Source organism: Pan troglodytes, chromosome 2 (assembly GCF_028858775.2).
Source record: "Pan troglodytes isolate AG18354 chromosome 2, NHGRI_mPanTro3-v2.0_pri, whole genome shotgun sequence".
Classification (NCBI taxonomy): Eukaryota; Metazoa; Chordata; class Mammalia; order Primates; family Hominidae; genus Pan; species Pan troglodytes.
In genome coordinates, this window is record NC_086015.1 from 123,663,908 (window position 1) to 123,685,073 (window position 21,166).

General features: G+C 39.3%; 1 long non-coding RNA gene across 1 annotated transcript; it reads right to left on the minus strand.

Annotated features, from left to right (window-relative positions):
• Window positions 1-1,369: 1,369 nt before the first annotated feature.
• On the minus strand, window positions 1,370-6,503 carry LOC107970737 (uncharacterized). Its single transcript, XR_010155737.1, has 4 exons — window positions 5,832-6,503; window positions 5,054-5,201; window positions 4,546-4,878; window positions 1,370-3,531 (listed from the first exon to the last, which is right to left on the minus strand). It is a non-coding gene; the product is annotated as an uncharacterized LOC107970737 (long non-coding RNA).
• Between the last annotated feature and the right edge of the window lie 14,663 nt (window positions 6,504-21,166).

The window sequence follows — 21,166 nt, forward strand, 5'->3', positions numbered from 1 at the left end:
TCCTGGCCTCAAGCAATCTGCCTGCTTCAGCCTTCCAAAATGCTGGGATTACAGGCACGAGCCACGGAGCCCAGCCTTGGGCAGAGTTTTGAGTAAGTGAGTAGTTGGGGAGTGGATGAAGGCAGTGGTGATAAGGGATGTGCCAGGCACAGAGGATTTGGACAGCACCACAACTTTGGGATGGTAGGTGGGACGTAAAGTGCGGGGGAATAGTGAGAGATGAGGCCAGAGAGGGAGGCTGGATTCTGTGAGAATCAGTGGCTTTACCTATATGTAGATGTGCATTTGTGTCAGAGTTTCTTGAAAGGGCTGAGAGTTGCTAATTCCTTTCTTCTACCGCTTCCAAAGCTATCCTGAGCTTGTTAATGCCATTCCTATTAAACTATGGCCCTGGCTGGGCAGACTCATTTAGTACTGTCTCTTGGTTATTTTTCTCCATTTGGGAAGCATTGCACCATGACTTCGAAGATACACTTGTATATCTACTAGTTAAATGTCTTCCACTTTAGACTTGCACCAGCAACATCCAGAAAGGCCAGTGAACATGGCTTGGGAAGCATAGGAAACTGTCTTTTGTCCCTCATATATCTTCAGGGCTGACTTCAGATCCAAATGACTTCAACTGTGACTCACTTAGAGAGGCAGATTTTCATATTATAGAAAGAGAGCTTCTGGTTCGTACAGCAAAACAAACATGCACAAGATTAGGCTGTGTGAACTTGACTCAGTAGACATTCCCACATGGGGTACTGAGGTGCTGGAAGCCTGTCTACTAAAGGTGCACTGGTGGGCATGGAATCTAAAGGGGGTGTCTGTGAGGGCCATCCTGGGTCCCAGCAGCAGGTGGTTCCATGGTTATGCTGCCCCACACTTTCTTGGCTGAAGCAAATTTTCTGCCTTTCATTTTGTTCCTTACAAAATGTCCTTCTTTTTGGTGACTGTTAACATACTTCTTCACAGTGCAGGTGAGTCATTTTTCAAAAAACTTTGTGGGCATTTATGAAATAGCTTTGGGGATAGTGAGAAAAACATTTGTTTGGAGATAAACGACATAATCTCTCTGAATCTCATTCTTTTCATTTGTTTTATGAAAATAACAAATTTATTTTTTACAGGAAAAATTGTATTTATTTTAAAAATCTATATTTACTTCATAGGAAATGGTTAAGAGCAAATGGGAGAAAATAACAGACACATATTATAAATCATTATTGTTTATTCTGCTTTCTTTTTTTAAATGAGAAAAACTTCCACCCCACCCCCCCAATTTGGTTTGTCCATTTGAAGCCATATCTGAATGACTAATCTCAGTCGTATCTATAGTGTGAACCTCCCAACCAAACCAAACAAAACAATACTAGACACCCACTTTCAAGTGACTCTGACAAGTGCCAATTTATAGTGTAGCATCCAAAATATTTGAAATCAGGTCTGTCCTGAAAAATCTGGATGGGCAGCCAACAAAGGGTTTATGTAAGTCTTTTTGTACTCAAATCTTCAACTCTCTTGGTGACAAACAATATACAGATGTTGGAAATGTTAATATGATTCAGCTAACCAAAAGTCCATAAGCAAAAGTTTTTTTAAAAAACACTGTGTATCCCAAATCTGGCTGTATAACTACTCCATAAAGTGATCAAACACATTTATAGTCTTCAGGCTTATGCCATCTTCCAGAGACCTGCAGCAGTTCTGTCAGTCCCTTAAAGGTGAAGCAGCTTGAAGGCATCCTCAGGCTCCAGAGTTCAACTCAGGAGTTAGTACAAGGCCTGGTCAACCCAGGTTACATTTGCTGGCTCTTTTCTCTTGATGTTTGATTATTCTGTGTGTGTGTGTGTGTGTGTGTGTGTGTGTGTGGTGGGGAGGAGGGCGGGGGGGGCTGGGTGTTGGGGGGTGTGTGTGTGTGTGCGGGTAGAGGAGAGCAGTAAGAAAAGTAAGGTGGTAATCCACTCATAGTTAGGAAAAACTCAACCAAATAAAGGAATAGGTATGTATGTAGGCAAGAAAGAGAATGATCTGTTGATTCTAATCTCACATTTTGTAGCAATATTAAGAACTTAATACTATGTGCTAGTTACCATGGCAGATGCGTTAGACAGTATCTTTCTACATTTTTCTAAGTGTTTTCCCACATTATTAACCTTTTTTGGAGCTTTTACCTCGGCCTCTTAAGGCTTGGGAAGCTAAAGACACATGGTTTAGAAATAACACAGATTGAAATAGACAAAGGAGTTACTCAGATTCAAGCAGGGCCATCTGCAGACATATCAGTTAGAAATTGTCCTTTATACTAGTTACATCAGTAGGAAGTTGTGTTTTATGATGCATTGGCTAGAGCCTTTGGATCCCTGAGTTTGAGACCCCTTCCCTTGGGCCAGAAAGGGTACAGCTGTAGCAAGAACTCCTGAGTACAACTGGAGAAGGTAGAATCAAGGACCACTCATGGGTAAACTACATATTCTTGTGAGAGACATTGGGGTGGGGGAACAGCTTACTAAAGTGTCCACTCATCTACTTTACTCCTGTCCTTCTGGAAAATGACCGAGCCATGTCATATAAAAACAGTCTGTAAGATCCCATGGTATTTCATTAAAACCTCGGACAGGTGTTATCATTCTAATTATACACAAGGAAGCTATAACTCAGAGAGATTAAGTGCCTTTCCTGATGCCAAATGATTATTAAGGGGGTACTTAGAACTAGAACTTGAATTTACTATTCGTCAGACTAGGATTTTACAAAAAAAAGTCCCACAAAAATTATAAAACACTGCTTTTTGGTGATAACCACTTCAGAAAAGTAATTTGAGCAAGAAAGCACTTCAGGTTTTTACTTGCAAATCAATCCTTCTAAAGGTTATGCAAGTTATTTCTCTGCCTCCTTTCCAGCCTGTCTTGTAGTCATTAATTCATTTAATTAGTCACTGATTCATTCATCAAACTTCGAACCAGTGCCTACTATTAGGAGACAAAAGAGCACATTTCAGTTGGAGAGCTTTGGAGTCAGACTGCCTAGCATTGAATGACAGCTCTACTGCTCACTAGCTGTGTATCCTTGAGTAACTTCCTTCACCCACTGTGCCTTGGTTTTCTCAGTAGTAAATTGGGGATAATTACCTGCCTCAGTGTTAGTATCAGATTAAATGAATTAATGCCAGAAAAGCTCCTAGAATATGTTTAGAACATTGTAAATACTTGATAAATGTTACCAGATAGAGTCAGAGTTCTCCAGAGAAACAGAACAAACTGGAAAAGAGAGAGGTGGGGGTTGGCGGGGGGGTGGAGAGAGAGAGAGAGAGCCTGATTTTTTTTTGAAGAAATTGGGTCAGGCAGCTCTGCTTGTGGAGGTTGAGAAGTCCCAAGATCTGCAGTCAGCGAGCTGGAGGTGCAGAACAGTCTATGGTATAGTTCTAGTCTGAGTCTGAAGGCAGGAAAAGACTGCTCAAGCAGTAAAAGCAGGAGTTCCCTCTTACTTGAAGGAAGGTTGGCTTTTTTGTTCTATTTAGAACTTCAACTGATTAGATGAGGGCACCTACATTAGGGAAGACAATCTGTTTTACTCAGTCTGTCCACTCAAATGTTAATCTTATCCAGAAACACCCTCATAGACACATTCAGAATAATGTTTGACCAAATATCTGGGCACCCCCATCAACAGCCACGTGGTTATCACTACTGGAATGAGCAGATTGTATCTGTCATTCATCTGGAATGTTCTCTATTACATGTCTCTTAGGCTGTTCTTTGCTGGGCTGATGGCTTGGAAGCTTCCTTGTCTACTAAGTTACCATTTGAATTTGCTCTTGGTGCATAACCTATTTTGCCTTCTATTTCATCTCACCTTATTTGATATAATGAGGTGAGATGAAATATCAAACAGTAGTCTTATTTAGGCTCACACTGACCAACTCTTCTGCCTTTCCACTGCTTGTTTGTTACCTGCATAGTGTCTCTAGAAGGGAAAAAATTGCCTTCCTATTGGAGTCCATATTTTCATAATATTTAAGTCTCATTATTCTCTCTTACTCAAGCTGAGAATTTAATTAGTCTTTTATGTTCGAAAGTTTGGTAACCATGACCCTAATGGTTCTTTTTAAACTCTGAGAGGTCTCGTTTCTTTTTGCAGTGGTACTAGTATCTTACTTTGTGATCTTAAGCAACTGTGCTTCCTGGGAATCAGTTTTGTCTTTTAGTAGCAGAGACATTTTACAGAAGAATTCAATTTGGAAGCCTAATTTATAAAGTAAATTAGGGAGGGATTGTTCTGATTGAAGTGTTAAGGGAGTGGAGATCTCACTGACTTGGTCTTCACCTGGTCATCAGTGGCAACCTATGAGGTGGGCTTTGGGGAAAATAGTTCAAAAACATTGAATCAGAGGATCTGTAAGCTTTCTTGCAAATATAACACATCAGCATTCTATTCCATGTCATTATTCTATGAATATACATAGTGCATGGCTATATTCCCTATAGCCCTCAGGTCCTGCTATTGATAGCTCTGCCCAGATTGGTAGATATTTGTGGCAGGTAGAATAGACTTACTTACTGAACATCTTTTCCCGCCTTTCTGATGTGCATTCCTGGATTGCTGAAACTGGAGAGTAAAACATATTTCCAAGATTCCTTTGCAGTTAGGGTTCTGGGAATGACTTAGAGTCTGCCAATCAGATATATTTTCTCAAGAATTAAATGGCAACTGATTGAAGTGGGGAGAAAGGTTATAGTGCATGATGCATCCTTTCGTTGGCCAGTGCAATCTAGCAGGTGCAGATTGGCTATGGAAGCAACACCTGTGGTGATGACTTCCTGCATCACCAGCTTCTTGATAAGTCAGAGGCAACTGTTCTTCCAGAAGACCAGTACTGCAGTGTTGTTGAGCCTAGCATAATGTGGGGGAGGACAGATACAGATATTACACATCTCACCTTCCATGCCCTTCTTTGGGCTCATTTCTTCAGCCTCCCAATGATTTTGTAAGTGTCTAGTTCTCTGTACTAAATCCCTTATGCATGAAATAGCTAGAGTGATTTCTTTTATCGCTTATTAAATCTTACCTGATGCAGTGCTGATTGGTCTTTATTAACTTCATTTCTTCTTTGACATTCTCGGTGTCTACAGAGGAGCTGTGGGCCCACCCATTCACTGATGTTACCCTCTCCTGTCATTTCTCCTTTGTGAAGGGCACCGAAAATCTTGAGTTTTCTTGGGAAAGAGAAGACATCAAACAGGCATATGAGGTAGAGGATAATAAAGAATATTACCTCCTTTTCAAGTACCTTGATTTTTTTTGAAGTTTTCTCGAAGTTGGTTTACCAGTTTCACAATAACACAGAGCAACTAGAAGATCAAAATTCCTTGTATGAGGGAAGAGTATCTGTGGACCAGGCTGAAATTTCTGAGGGGACTCTATCACTTTTACTAAGAAATGTGGATTTCATGGATGAAGCTATCTACAAGTGCTCAGCCATCACACCAGATGGAAGAGGTGAAAGTACAATTAAGCTAATAGTAGAAGGTAAGGGAATTTATTGAATGAACTTGATTTCAAGCTCTGTCTCTATTCATAAGTTATAACAGTGACAACTTATCTAGTTCTCTCACTTTTCCCCTTTTACTCAAATTATTATCAGTTCTTATTCCCATCACGTCAATTCATCTTAGCTAAAAATATTGTCCTGAGCGAAAGATGCTGTATCTATACCTGTATACATCATTCATTCACACAGACAAACAAAACATTAACAACAACAACAACAACAAGCACTGGTCTATCAAAAACTCTCCAAACAAGTTGTAACACTGAAAAATCAAAATATGATATAACAGTCTTACATGAAAACGCTGAGATATGACATGTGGTTTAGTGAGAAGAGCCCCGCATTGGGAGTCAGGAGGCCCATATTCTAATTTTGGATGACTTTGGGTAACTCATTTAGCTTTTCTAGGCTTCACTTTTCTCACTATTAAAATGTAGGTTGGGCTGGATCAGTGGATCTCCGTAGTGATCCAGGGATCCTTACCCTTCACAGGATTGCATGAAGAGCTTTTCCCCCATCAGAGACTTTCAGGGATTGGGGAAGGCATGGCAGAATTCCTCCAGGATAAGAGTTGGAAGACATGAGAAGGTGGTGGTGGTGAGAATAATTCGTTATCTTCTGTGGTTCTCAGCAGGGTATCTGGAGTTCAGTGGTGAATCTGGAATGAATCCACTCAAAGAGGGGAAGATTCCAAAAGATAAAGGCAGCAGTGATAGATGAGAACTGAAAGGCAGGAGCATACATGTATCCTGTTCTTCTCTTACTATGCTTGGATCAAAATTTTAACTACAGTGAACCTCAAGATATATTGCCTACATAAGGGGTTAATGTAAAAAGCGAGAGCATGTATTCTGCTAGCCTGAGCCTCTTGGGGCTGAAATAAAAAAGGAACTAATTGTTTTGTTATTTTTTCCAATCAGACTCTGAAATGCCCCAGGTGCAATTTGACAGGATTGATGATGAGGATGTGGCCACATGCATCTCAAAGGACTAGTACCTCACGCCCATTGTGACATGGCTGGACCAGACAGAGAGGGACCTGAGCAACCACAGCATCGTGGAAATCCTGGAGGAGCAGATGAATGGCTTCTACAGGGTGTTCTCCATCCTGAAATACCCTGTCAAGTTAAATGAGAAATATATCTGCCACATAACAGAGACAGATGTGAACAACCAGCTCTTCAGAATCATCCACAAGTATCCAAGTAAGTGCAAATCCGAAAGGAACAGTGAAAGTGGGGTGCATTTCACCACAGAAAAGTCATCATTAATTAATATTTACTGAATGTCAAATATATCAGGCATGCCTTGGCACTTTGGGGATTTAAAGAAGCATCAGGAACATACGCTTGGAGCCTTGGGCAAGATAAGGTGGTGAAGTGGAGTCTCTCTGGGCTTGAAAAAAGAACATGCTTCAGAGACTGACAGCTTTCTCCTGATAGATGTGGCTCTTACTATTGATGAGGTTTCTTTTCCTCTGCACAGAACATCAGCTTTATGACGTGGCAGGCTGAGTAGTCATAGTGGCCATTTATTAGCCTCTCACCATGTGCCTGGCACTTTACATATGTCACTTTAATCTTTACCTCTATTTTAATTGTTATTACTGTCCCCCTTCTATATGAGAAAACCAACAAGTTAAATAATTTGACTAAGGACATAGCTAACAAGCACAAGACTCAGGATTCAAACCCATTCTTTCTGAATCTAAAGTTCATGCACTTCATTTTTCTTATGCATATACCACACTGCACTTGCAGATCTAAGACTATAGACTGCATGAATAGATCTAAGTCATATATGTTTGGAGAAGGGGATTCCCTGTGTAATAAGCAAGGAGGCAAGAAATAGAGTCACTGCTCCCACTCATCAATTCTGAGCAGTCTTTAAGTTGCCATATCAAAGGCTGTCTACATTCTGGGGAACCTTAATTGAGTCCTCCAGAGAAATTTTGATGGATACTTTTTTGTGTAGCTATTCTATTACGTCTAAACTGTCTAAACTTTTTCAAGTTAGGAATTTGAAAAAAAAAAGCATGTTAGAAAAAGAACAGGTATTTACTGAACACATACCATATGCTAGGGTGGACCCAGGTACTTTTGCATAAGGTATTTAACCCCACAATGACCTCTGAGTTAGATACTAACATTACAGTATTTAGCAGAGGAGGAAACCAAGGCTGAGAGAAGGTAAAGTATTTACCAAAGGCTACACAGCTGACAGTCTTACAACCCAGGACTTGAACTTGGGTCTAATTATTAACAAAGGCCTGGGCACATTCCACTATGTGGTTGACTCGTGGGCCTTAAGTTCCTTGTGTCAAAGTATCTGTAGCCTCAGGCTGAGGTTATTGATTTATTCTGCCACCTGTGACCTCACCTGCCTCTCCATCAAGAAGGAAGGGATGGTGATGAATACACTTGCACGGTGAGCTAATTCCTTCTACTTTCCTGTATCCCTGACTTAGAGATCTTACTAAGACTTCTTTGGAGGGTTAGCTCTGGCAGGGACTTTGGCCATCATCTACCAATCACAGCATATAGGGGTGACTAAACAGAAGTCCAGAGAGGTGAGATAATTGTCCAAGGTAATACAGCCTCTATACAAGAAGTATTAATGGAGTCTGACTTCATGCAAAGGTTGGGCAGTTACCTTTCAGGTCTAGTCTGTAGGGGCCTGGCAATTAATCAAAGCATTCAAAACACTATTGCAATCCTAGATCTCCCAGTAACTAGCCGTAAATATTTACAACCGTTAAGAGTATTTATTTAAATTTTTAATGACTTGGGAAAATACCCGCACTATCACGTTAAAATTTTAAAAAGCAAAATAGTAGCTTGTATGTGTAGCATGAGCCCCAGTTGTTTAACTATATGGAGATTTAAAAGATAGGATGTATTATTATTATTATCATAATATGAACAGTAATTACTGGTAACCTCTGAATGATAGGATTGTAGGCATTTTTTGTTTTCTCTTTTGTACTTGTGTTTTATGCAACATTCTATAATGAACATATATTATTTTTAGTCCAAAAAAGCTATATTTTTTAAATCTTTAAAAAATATCTTTATGAAAAATGGTTTACATGCCATAAAATTCACCCATTTGAAGTGTACAATTTAATTGTTTTAGTATATTCACAAAATTGTGAAATCATCACCACTCTTATCATTTAGAACATTTTAATTACCCTAAAAATAAACTTCATGCTCATTCACAGTCACTCTCCATTCCCTTCACCATATCCCCGAGTCCTAGGCAACCACTAACCTACTTTCTAGCTATATAGATTTGCCTATTTTAGATCATTCATATAACTGAAATTATACAATATGTGGTCTTTTTAAACTGGCTTCTTTTACTTGGCATAATGTTTTAAAGGTTCATCCATGTTGTAGCATATGTCAGCACTTCATTTCTTTTTATTTCTGGATAATAGTTTATTCCATTATATGGATATTACCACATTTTATTTATCCATTCATCAGTTGATGAAGATTTGGGTTGATTTCACTTTTTGTCTCTGATGAATGATGTTGCTGTGAACATTCACATATATGTTTTTATGTGGAAATTTATGTTAAATTTCATTTATCTTGGGTATATACCTACGAGTGGAATTGCTGGGTCATATGGTAACTATTTTTTAACCCTTTGAGGAACTGCCAGACTATTTTCCAAAGCAGCTGCACAATTTTACATTCCTACCAGCAATGTATGAGGTTACTGATTTGTCAACATCCTTGCCAGCACTCATGATCTTTTTTATTCTAGTCATTCTAGTAGATGTGAGTGACATTTGTGGTTTTGATTTGCATCTCTCTGGTGGCTAATCTTGGGCATCTTTCAATATGCTTACTGGTTATTTGTACATCTTCTTTGGAGAAATGTCTATTCAAATTCTTTGTCCATTAAAAATGGGTTATTTATCTTTTTATTATTGAGTTGTAAGAGTTGATATATTTTGAATACCAATTCCTTATCAAATATTTGACTTGCAGAAATTTTCTCCCCTTCTGAGTTGTCTTTTCACTTCTTGATGATGTCATTTGAAGCAGTAAATTTTCTGATTTTGATGAAGTACAATTTATCTTTTTTTTTGTCACTTGTGCTTTAGGTGTTATATCTAAAAAATTATTGCCTAATCTAAGTCACAAAGATTTACTCATATGTTTTCTTCTAAGAGTTTTATAATGTTAGCTCCTACCTCCAGGCTTATGATTCCTTTAAATTAATTTTTGTTTTTGGCATGAGATAGGTGTCCAACATCCCAGGACCATTTATTCAAAAGGCTATTCTTTCCCCCATGGAATTGTCTTGATGGCCTTATTGAAAATCAAGTTACTATAAATGTAAAGGTTTATTTCTGGGCTTTCAATTATATTCCATTGATCTATGTGTCTGTACTTATGCCAGTACCACACTGTCTTGACTACTATAGCTTTTTAGTAAGTTTTGTCACAGAGGAGTGTGTTCTTTTAACTTTGTTCTTCTTTTTGAAGATAGCTTTGATTATTCCTATTTCAGCATTTTCATATGAATTTTAGGATGAACTTGTCAATTTCTGCCAAACAGGCACCTGGGGTTTCAATAAGGAATGTATGGAATCTATAGATTCATTTTGGGAGTATTGGCATTTTAATGATACTAAGTCTTCTATCTATGAACACAGATGTCTTTCCATTTGTTTAGGTCTTTTTAAATTATCTTCAATGATGTTTGGCAGTTTTCCATGTATAAGTCTTACAATTCTTTTGTTAAATGTATTCCTAAGTATTTTATTCTTTTTCATGCTTTGGAAATGTAATTGTTTTCTTAATTTCATTTTAGAATGCTTATTGCTAATAGAAAGAAATAACAGTAGATTTTTGTGGATTCCTTAGTATTTTCTATATAGAAGACCATGTTATCTATGAATAGAAATAGTTTTACTTCTTCCTTTCCAATCTTGATTACTTGTATTTAATTTTCTTTCTAATTGCCCTGGCTAGAACCTCCAGTACAATGCTGAATAGAAAAACTAAGAGTAGATCTCTGGGAGAAAGCATTCAATCTTTCATCATTAACTATGATGTTAGCTGTAGGTTGTTATTACTGTAAATGGACAATATCAGGTTGAGAAAGTTCTCTTCCGTTGCTTGTTTTCTGAGTGTTTTTATCATGAATAAATTTAGGATTTTGCCAAATGTATTTTCTGCATCTGTTGAGATGATCATGTGGGCTTTGTCCTTTATTCTATTAATATGATATATTGCACTAATTAATTTTTGTATATTGAGCCAACTTTGTATTCCTGGGATAAACCCTACTTGGTCATGGTATGTAAGTCTTTTTCTATGTTGGTAGATTCAGTTTGGTGGTATTTTGTTGAGGCTTTTTGCATCTGTGTTCATTTGTAAGAGATATTGGTCTGTAGTTTTCTTGTGATGTCTTGGTCTGGTTTTGTTATGAGGATAATATTGGCCTCATAGGATAAGTTGAAATGTGTCCCTTATCTTCTGTTTTTTGGAAAAGGTTGTGCAGGATTGGTGTTAATTTTTCTTTTAATTCTTTAACTTTTGGTTTTGTTTATTTTCCCTATTTTTCTATTCTCTATTTCATTTACTTCCATTCTAGCCTTTGTTATTTCCTTCCTTCTACTTGCCTTGGGTTTAGTTTTAATTTCTTTTTCTAGTAATTTCATTTAAAAGATTAGGTTATTGCTTTGAGATCTTTCTTTTTTTTAATATATGCATTTCCAGCTGTAAATTTCCCCCTGAGCACTAATTTAGTGGTATCCATAAATTTTAGTATGTTGGTATGTTGTGTTTTCATTTTCAATCATTGCAAAATATTTTCTAATTTCTTTTGAGATTTCTTCTTTGACCCATTGGTTACTTAGGAGTGTATTATTTAATTTCCACATATTTGTGTATTTCCTAAATTTCATTCTGTTATCAATTTTAAATTTCATCTCATTATAATATGTTTTGAAAATTGGAAGTGTGAATTCTTCAACTTTGTTATTTCTCAAAAATTTTCTGAATATTCTGTATCTTTTGCATTTTCATATGAATTTTATGGTCAGGTTTTTCAACTTCTGGTCAAAAGCAAGCTGGGATTTTAACAGCTATCATGTTGAATTGCAGAACAATTTAGATAGTACTGCCATTGGGTTAGTCTGTTTTGCATTGTTATAAAGGAATACCTGAGGCTGGATAATTTATAAAGAAAAGAGGTTTATTTGGCTTAAGGTTTTGCAGACTGTACAAGCATGGCACCAGCATTTGCTCAGCTTCTGGTGAGGCCTCAGGAAGCTTTTATTTGTGGCAGAAGGCAAAGGGGGAGCAGGCATGTCACATGGTGAGAGAAGGAGCAAGAGAGAAAGGGAGGGTTGCCATGCTCTTTTAAACAACCAGCTCTCACATTAATGAATAGAGCAAGAACTCATTCATTATAGCCATGAGGGCACCAAGCCATTCATGAAACATCTGCCTCCATGATCCAACACCTTCCATTAGGCCCCACTTTCAACATTGGGAGTCACATTTCAACATGAAATTTGGAGAGTACAAACATCCAAACTATATTAGTCATCCTAACAATATTAAGTCTTTTGACCCATGAACATGTGATGTCTTTCTATTTATTTGGTAGGTTGTGTCTTAACTCTGTCTCTGTCACATTTCCATTTATTCAATATTTCATTCATTCACTCATCAAATACTTGTTTTATGATACTCAAACTGTGCTAGATACTCTTTTAGGCACTGGAGATGCAACAGTGAACAAAACAAATTTCTGCCCTCAAGAAACTTACATCCTAGTAATGGGGAGAAATAGGCAACCAATGAAAAGATAATTAAAATATACAGTATGTCACTGTTTACATCCATTCACATGAAATACAAAAACAGAAGAAATTAATCTATGCTGTTAGAAGTCAGGATGGTGGTTACCCTTGGAGTTTGGGAGGAGGACAGAAACTGGAAGACAGCACGAAGAGACTCCTGGGGTGATGGTAATATTCTGTTTCTTGATCTGGATGCTAGTTACATGGTTGTATTCAGTTTGTGAAAATTAATTGGGCTGGACACTTAAATGTACTTTTCTGTATGTATATTATAAAGTAAAACATATTTCATATATCAGATGATGAATAGTCATACAGAGGAAGATAAAGCAGAGAAGGCAGAATAGAAAGAGGGGAGTGGCGTAGGGAGGGTTGTAATTTATGTTATTTTATTTTGTTTTATTTTATTTTATTTTATTTTTGAGACAGAGTCTTGCTCTGCCACCCAGGCTGGAGTGCAGTGGCACGATCTTGGCTTACTGCAATGCCCACCTCCTGGGTTCAAATGATTCTCGTGCCTCAGCCTCCCGAGTAGCTAGGATTACAGGCATCTGCCACCATGCCTGGCTAATTTTTGTATTTTCAGTAGAGACGTGGTTTCACCATGCTGGACGGGCTGTTCTCGAACTCCTGACCTTAAATGATCCACTGCCTTGGCCTCCCAAAGTGCTGGGATTACAGGCATGAGCCACTGTGCCTGGGATGAGAGTTGTAATTTTAAATAGACTGTCCAGAGAAAGCTCATTGAGGTTAAATTTTAACAAAGATTTGAAGCAGGTGAGGGAGCTGGGCCTTGAAGTGGGCAAGGGCTGGTGGATTTTGGGCAAGGGCTGGTGGATTTGAGGAACAGCCAGGAGGCCAGTGGCTGCAATGAAGAGAGTTCATGAGACAGTGTAGGAGTTCAGATCAGAAAGATAACAGGAGGCTAGATTGCGTGGCGTCATAAAAGTCCATTGTAAGGGTTTTGACTTTTGCTCATACTGTGGGAAGAGATGGAAGAAAGCCATTGGAGGGTTTTGAACAGAGGAGTGAAATGATGTGACTTATATTTTATAAGGATCTTAATGGGTACTTTTGAGAAGATGGTGTCTTGGTTCAATGTGTTAGTAGTGGAATTAGTGAGAAGAGATTGGATTATGTATATATTTTTGAAGGTAGAGCAAATATGATTTGCTGACAAATTAGATGATGGGTATAAGGGAGAGAAGTCAAGTGATGACTAAAGCTTTTGCCCTGAGCCACTGGAAGAACAGAACCACCATTTATTCTGATTAAGAAGTCCTGGAATTTGGTTTGGGACATATTACATTAGAGATGCCCATTTGAAACATTTGAGGGGAAATGCTGAGTGGGTGGTTGGATATAAAACTGGAGTTTAGGAGAGAGGTCTAAGCTTGAAACATAAACCTGGGAGATGTCAACCTATAGGTGGTTTTTCAAATTATGAGACCAGATGGGCTCATCAAGAAAGCAGACACAGACGAAGAAGAGTAGAGGTTCAGGAACTGAGCCCTGGAACCCTCCAACATTTATAGTCAGAGAGGCAAACAGAAACCAGTGAAGAAGAATGAGGAGTTGACAGTAAAGTAGAAGAAAAACTAGGAGAAGTGTCATGACCTGAAAGCAAATGAAGAAAGCATTTCAGGGAGGAAGGAGTGTTTGACTGTGTTGAAGACTACTGATGGGCCAAGTAAGATGAAGACTGAGAATAGATCATTTGATTGAAGGAATGTAGGCAACTTTTGGGCACTGAGAACAGATCACTGGAATGCTAACACCGAGGACAGTTTGCTTCAAAGAGGGGCAGCACAGAAATGTGTATTAACTGGAGAAGTTATAGTGTGTCATTTTTCATTTTCTTTTAGATGGGATAAATAGTATGATAACGGACAGACGGAGAGGGTAAACTTGATGCTACATGAGAAGGGGAAGAATTGCTGAGCAATGCCTTTCAGGAGGCAGAAGGATAGGGTCTAATGCACAAGTACAAGGTTTGCCTTAGGTAAGATTATGTACAAGGAGGTAAGATAAAGTATATGGGCATAGATGCAGAAAGGTGGAGACTGTGGCAGGGAAAGCTTCTGGAAATTCTCTTCTGATTGCTTCTAATTTTCTTAGTGAAACCAGAGGCAATTCATCAGCTGAGTGTGAGGCTGGGGATGGCAGTATTAAGGAAAAAGAATGAAAACAGTCATCTAGGAGAGTAGGAGATGCTAACTAAAGAAATATACCAGGCATCCCGGGTAGTGCTAAAGGCACTTTTGAGGTTCAAAGTCATGAATTTTAAGTGAGAAAGGCTGGGTGCGGTGGCTTACGCCTGTAATCCCAACATTTTGGGAGGCCAAGGCGGGTGGATCACCTGAGGTCGGGAGTTCGAGACCAGCCTGACCAACATGAAGAAACCCTGTCTCTACTAAAAATACAAAATTAGCTGGGCGTGGTGGCACATGCCTGTAATCCAGCTACTCAGGAGGCTGAGGCAGAAGAATCACTTGAACCCGGGAGGCAGAGGTTGCGGTGAGCCGAGATCGTGCCATTGCACTCCAGCCTGGGCAACCAGAGCAAAACTCTGTATCAAAATAATAATAATAATAATAATAATAATAATAAAAACACAAATTAAAAAATAAAGTGAGAAAACTCAGTGTGGTTGTATATTTTTATCCAGCCTAATTTAGCTGCTTGAGTGCAAACACAGAATGGGAGGAGAGTTGGGTTAATTGAATATTGAGGTTTTGCCGTACAAGCATGACAGAGGAAGACCTGCATGCTAGAAAGTGATTATAATGATCAACCATGGAATCTAAGCTGGGCTGGGGAGGATGAAGGATGCAAAATGGGAGAAGCACAGTGAAAAAGTGGTAGGATCATTGGATTTTAGGCCCTGATGGCAACCAAAACATTGTTAGAGTTGGAGTATCAGAGAAAGCGAGTTGAAAGGATAGAAGGTAGTTGCTGAAGAGTAGGATGCTTGAAATTGAGATAATGGAGAAGTCGTGATTATTGCCAGTGATAAGATCTAAGTTCTAACCATGAGGAAAGTGGCTAAAATAAAATAGAGGAAAAAAATCCTTGGAGGAGAGGAAGTCAAGATCCAAAGGAGGTCGTGGGATAGATCATTTATGAGACAGTGACATCAAGAGTTATGACAGAAGCAGCGATGTAGAGCTTGACAATGTCAGCAGCTAAAATCGAGGAATGGTAGGGGTGGGGAGAGGAACAACAGAAAACTGTAATGAAAGTGTAGTGGATAGCAAAGTCTAATGACATGATGTTTCAAACTGAAGGTTTGTAGAGGAAAGAGCAAGAAGGATCCAGTTTATGATAGATGTTGTAAAGAAAACCAGCACCACTTGAAAGGGCTATGGAGGAAGTGTCCTCAGAGGGGAGCCAAGTTTCAATTAGAAAACCAGAAGGTGAGGGAAATGTTAACAGAAGCTCAGAGTAGAAGGGATTTGTTGGTGATTAATAGCAAGTTCTAGAAGGCACAATAGAAGGGTTTCAAATGTTAGGTGTGGGTTTTGGGGTCAGAAAAGGGAAAGTACAGAGCCATATGGCTCAGAGTCCCCGAGATGAAGGATAAACTGGGGGTCTTGGGCTTCTTGTGGTTAAGTACGAATTGGGGAAAAATGTGATGAGATTAGATTTGGAGGTCTCAATACAAACCATGATGGTAAAGCTGTTGATGTTGTGTGTGGGAGGCAGAGAGAAGGGGCAGGGAGGAGAGGCAAGGATATTGCCAAGATTAGAGTACCATTATTCACTCTCAGTTATAGAGGTGTAGAGGCCAGGGTGGAGCAGACTTATCTAGAATAAGGAAAACTCTGGAAGTCCCTTTGGATTCATATGGATTATGGTGTGGAAGCTGGAGAATGAGAAGCACGACAACATATTACAACTCAAGGGTGCTCTATTCACATAGACTCTAATGTGATGGGCAACCCTGGAGGAGTGCAGTGGGACTCCCCTGGAAAAACACACTCTATAGTGCCTCAGAGTATATTTGCAAACTTATTGCATTGCTGAAATTCATTATTATTTATATTTTCACAAGATTGTGAGTCTCTCATAAGCGGGGATGAAATTCTCTTTTCTGGCTCCTGGCATATATAGTAGGCTCTTGGAATATGCATTAGCTCTTAATTCCCAAGTCTTATTATCATGGCTCCAGAGATACAAAATAACTTAGAACCTTGAAATGGAAATGTGCAACCCCTTGATTCCTTTTCTTAGGGTACATCAGGAGCATCTTCCTCCCTTCTACTCCTGTGGGCTCACAAACTAACAAGCAAAGTCTACAGTCTTTCATTGGCCTGGGATAACTTCCTTCCAGAGCATACTAGAATGTGGTAGCATTTGCTGACCTAATGACATCAGCTCCTCTTCCATGTGTCTCAGTCCCATAAGCCTAACAGACACAAGAGTGAGTGCTAGGCTACAGCCCAGGGCCTATTTTGCTTCTGTTTCTCTTCTCTCTCTCTGAAAGTTAGTAAAAATTTCATCCCATTCACTACCCTTTTCTCTTTTCTCTAATTCTTCCCCAACCAATACTTGTTGAATTAATGAATGGGTAAATTAGAATTTCATCTTACAAATGAAGGAGAACTGCGTAACAGTGAATGAGTTGAGGGCTACCACTCTTAGGGAGAAGAAAGAATTTACTTTGTACAGCTATTCTTTCCTGTGTGACTTCAAGAAATGCACTGTAGATAAATGTAGGATCTGCCTCTAACACAAAACTCAGGCCTATCATGTTTTCTTTCTTTCTTTCTTTGCAGGGAGAAAGTATCCCCATACCTATTAAGAGATTTGAATAACATCTGCCCAAGAGTCTAATCATCTTGCCTTTAGCCACAGGTGCTCCTGGTTTTCTCTTGTGGATATTTTGTCCTAGACCCCTACCTATCATAAACAGAAAAAAGTAAGGTAGTAATAGGTCGAGTGTGTTGCATGTTGATAAAAACTATAGAAGCTTCCACATTTTGCTTCCCTTAGGTTTGTATGTCAGATCTTGTTTCTTTATCTCTATTTCTGTCTTTTATTTATAAGATTTACTTTTATTTTCTCTTATGTATCTCCCATGTTAAATTCTGAGTGAAATTCAAAAATTTTAATTGCAAAAATGAAAGAAGATTAAAAGTCTAATGAACTGTCCATTTTGTGTATATTTCATTGGTGTGATGCTTCAGCGATGGATGACTTGTAAGGGAGTTCAGAGCAGAGAAAACCTGCCCTAGGTTTCCTCTAAGCAAGATTTTTTTTTAAATTTTTTGGTAAAATATGTCTCAGTCTGTTTCCTGTTGCTATAACTGAATACCTGAAACTGGATAATCTATAAAGAAATAATTTTTTTTTTTTGAGACAGAGTCTTGCTTTGCCACCTAGGCTGGAGTGCAGTGGTGCAATCTCAGCTCACTGCAACCTCCGCCTCCTGGGTTCAAGCGATTCTCCTGTCTCTGCCTCCTGAGTAGCTGGGATTACAGGCATGTGCCACCACATCCATCTAATATTTGTATTTTTAGTGGAGATGGGGTTTTGCCATGTTGGCCAGGCTGGTCTCGAACTCCTGACCTCAGGTGATCTGCCTGCCTCGGCCTCCCAAAGTGTTAGGATTACAGGCGTGAGCCACTGCACCTGGCCAAGAAATTTATTCCTTACAGTTCTGGAGGCTGGGAAGTCCAAGACTATGGCACCGGCATCTAGTGAGGGCCTGCTTGCTGCAAATTAACATGGCAGAGTGTATCACATGGTGAGAGGGTAAGAGTGTGTATGTCAGCTCAGGTCTCTCTTCCTTTTTTATAAAGCCACCAGTCCCATCCTGGGAGCCCCACCCTTGTGACATTATCTAATTCTAATTACATCTCAAAGGCCCCACCTCCAAATACAATATGAAATTGGGGATTACATTTCTGACACATGAAATTTGGGGGACACATTCAAACCATAGCATGATGTTACATGGGCACTTTGTTGGCACAAGGAAGAACCTGAGAAAGAGATATCTTTTAAAAAATAATTATGGATAACAATTCTTATAGTTATTAAAGTCTCTGACTATTACTGAACAAAGGCAATTAAAATCTTGGAAATTCAAAGAAGGTGAGACTAACCCTTGAACTTTTCTGATTTGCCCAATTGATTTCAGTCTTTATTATTCCTATAACCCACCTTCCAAATCTCTCCTAGTTCTATGCATTGTACATAGATTCTCCTCTGCTATAGTCTGAATGTTTGTATCTCCCCAGAATTCAAATATTGAAATCCTAACTCCCAAAGTTATAGTATTAGGAGGTGGGGCCTTTGGGAGGTAGTTAGGTCATAAGGGTGGAGCCCTCATGAATGGGATTAGTGCCCTTATAAAAGAGGCCTATGAGAGGTTCCTTGTCCCTTCCACCAAGTGAAGACACAGTGAGGAGATGCTGTCTATGAACCAGAAAGAGGCCCTCACCAGACACAAAATCTATTAGCACCTTGATGTTGGACTTCTCAATTTCCAAAACTGTAAGCAATAAATTTCTGTTATATATAAGCCATGCAGTCTAAGGTATTTTGTTATAGAAGCCAGAATAGACTAAGACATCTTCCTTTGTTTTTTGGGGGGGGTTCAGGAGAAGGATGGCAGTATCTTCCCTGGGAGGTTGGGCCATGAAGGAATCAAGCTTAGGTTATAGAAGTGAAGAGAAAAAGATGTGGAACAGTAAGGAAAGAGAAAAGAGAAAAAGTTGTGGAACATTAAGGAAAGAGAAAAGAAAACTGTCCAGGAACTGGAGATTTTAATGGGCTCAAAACCCAATTTTTTTGAATGATCAGATTAATATTAAATAATTTCAATGGGGATAAGACCTATGTCTGCCTCTAAGTCCTCCACATAGTATGTCACAGCAAAAAGGAGGATCGTCAGGGAGATCTGTGCAATTGTACAGACATCTGCATTTCTAAGGTAAGTTTTTGCCAGGCCAAACCTTTGAGGTATGTGCTGAGGGCTGCTGGGATACTCACACTCGCTGGCATGACTCCTGGATATAGCATCCTTTGGGAGACCAGCTTGGACTGGGGATCACTTTTTAGGAAACTTCAGAGGCATGGGTTGAACTGCACTCACATATGTACTTAAAAGAAACCAAAATGAAAGGACATGCAGACAGTTATTAGAACCACATGAAGGAATATATGGTTAGTTATATGTGCTCAGCAATTACATTATAGAGAACACAAATTAGGAATTAATGGTTCACAATGATGTGATGATCTTTAAAATGAAGGGAAACATTGTGGCAAGGCAAAATGAGCATGACGGGGACCTGGGTCTGAATCCTGACTGTGTTCCCTGTTAGCTGTGTTAGTGTTGAACAAGTTCCTGAAACTTAAACTACATGTTCCTCATTTGTAAAATATATTTTTCACAGGGTCAGTCTGAGAATGATGAGAATATGTAATAGGTATTGATAACTGGTAATAATGATACCTGACACCTACATAACACTTTCTATGTGCCAGAAACTATTTGAAAAAAAAGTTACACAGCATGGGCAACATGGCAAAACTCCATGTCTAAAAAAGGTACAAAAATCAGCCAGGCGTGATGGTGGGCACCTATAGTCCCAGCTGAGATGAGAGCATCACCTGAGCCTGGGGAGGTCGAGGCTGCAGTGAGCTGTGATCGTGCCACTGCACTCCAGCCTGGGCAAAAGAGTGCCCTGTCTCAAAAAAAAAAAAAAAAAAATTACATTAACTCATTTAATCCTCAAAGGAAAAAAAAAGAATGAGGTAGGTATTATTATTAAGCTACCTTAAAGAGAAAACTGAGGCACAGAGAGGTTAAATAACTTCCAGAAGCATAAAACGTAGGAGCAGAGCCAGGATTTAAACCCAGGAAACCTGGCTGTTAAACACTACATTGTATTGTCTCAGTGGAATATCAGCCATAATAAGAACCACGTTCTGATATAGGTCAATTAGGAAGGAGTTAAAACACGTAATATGTGATGATATAAAAATTACTGGCTGCCAGATTTGACTATGAAGTCCTGCAGAAGAATTTTGGAGCAAACATATTTTACTTCAAGTTGTCCCAGCTCCCTGGAAAATGTCAAATTCCGCTAACTTGTGTAATTTAAAACTAGGCCAGGAGACCCCCACGTGCGTGCATCTTGATCCTGGAGCTGCTTCCCTGGTGTCCAATGCAAATGGCCTCTGTGGCCTAGCACCCCCCTTCCCACCACTCGAGGTTGCACCGAGGCCTAGGAGGGTCACATTGAGGTTCCTACCCACTGGCAAGCAAGAGCTTGGCAGCCATCCCCTCCGTGGTTTGCCCGTGGCCACCCATGACTACTACCGGCGCCTCCAGGGTTCCACTCGCAGCAGCAGCACCTGATGATGGGCCTTGCCGAGTACCCTAGAGAAGCCATCCCCCACCCCCTGGTCTCTGGAAGGCTGATCCAAGTGATAGGAGTGTAAGGTAAAATAAAGTTGTAAACATGTTTTGACCATAGGACAAGACATTGTTGAAAAAAAGTTTAAGTTGTGAACGTATTAATCAAAGAGTCAAAGAGTCAGGACATGTAAAACAAGATAAAATAGAAAAACATGTTTATGTGGACTTTGCCAAACATATTTGGACTTTGGTAAACAACTTTCATGGATGCTACAAAATATGGTAAACAAGTGAACCAAAACAACAATGGAGTTCACCAGGGCATGACCAATCAGACAAAGGTGTTCACCACTACACTGGGATGGAACACAGAAAAGAACGACTTCGTTGACCACTTAGGCGCGACGTATCCCCCCAATCA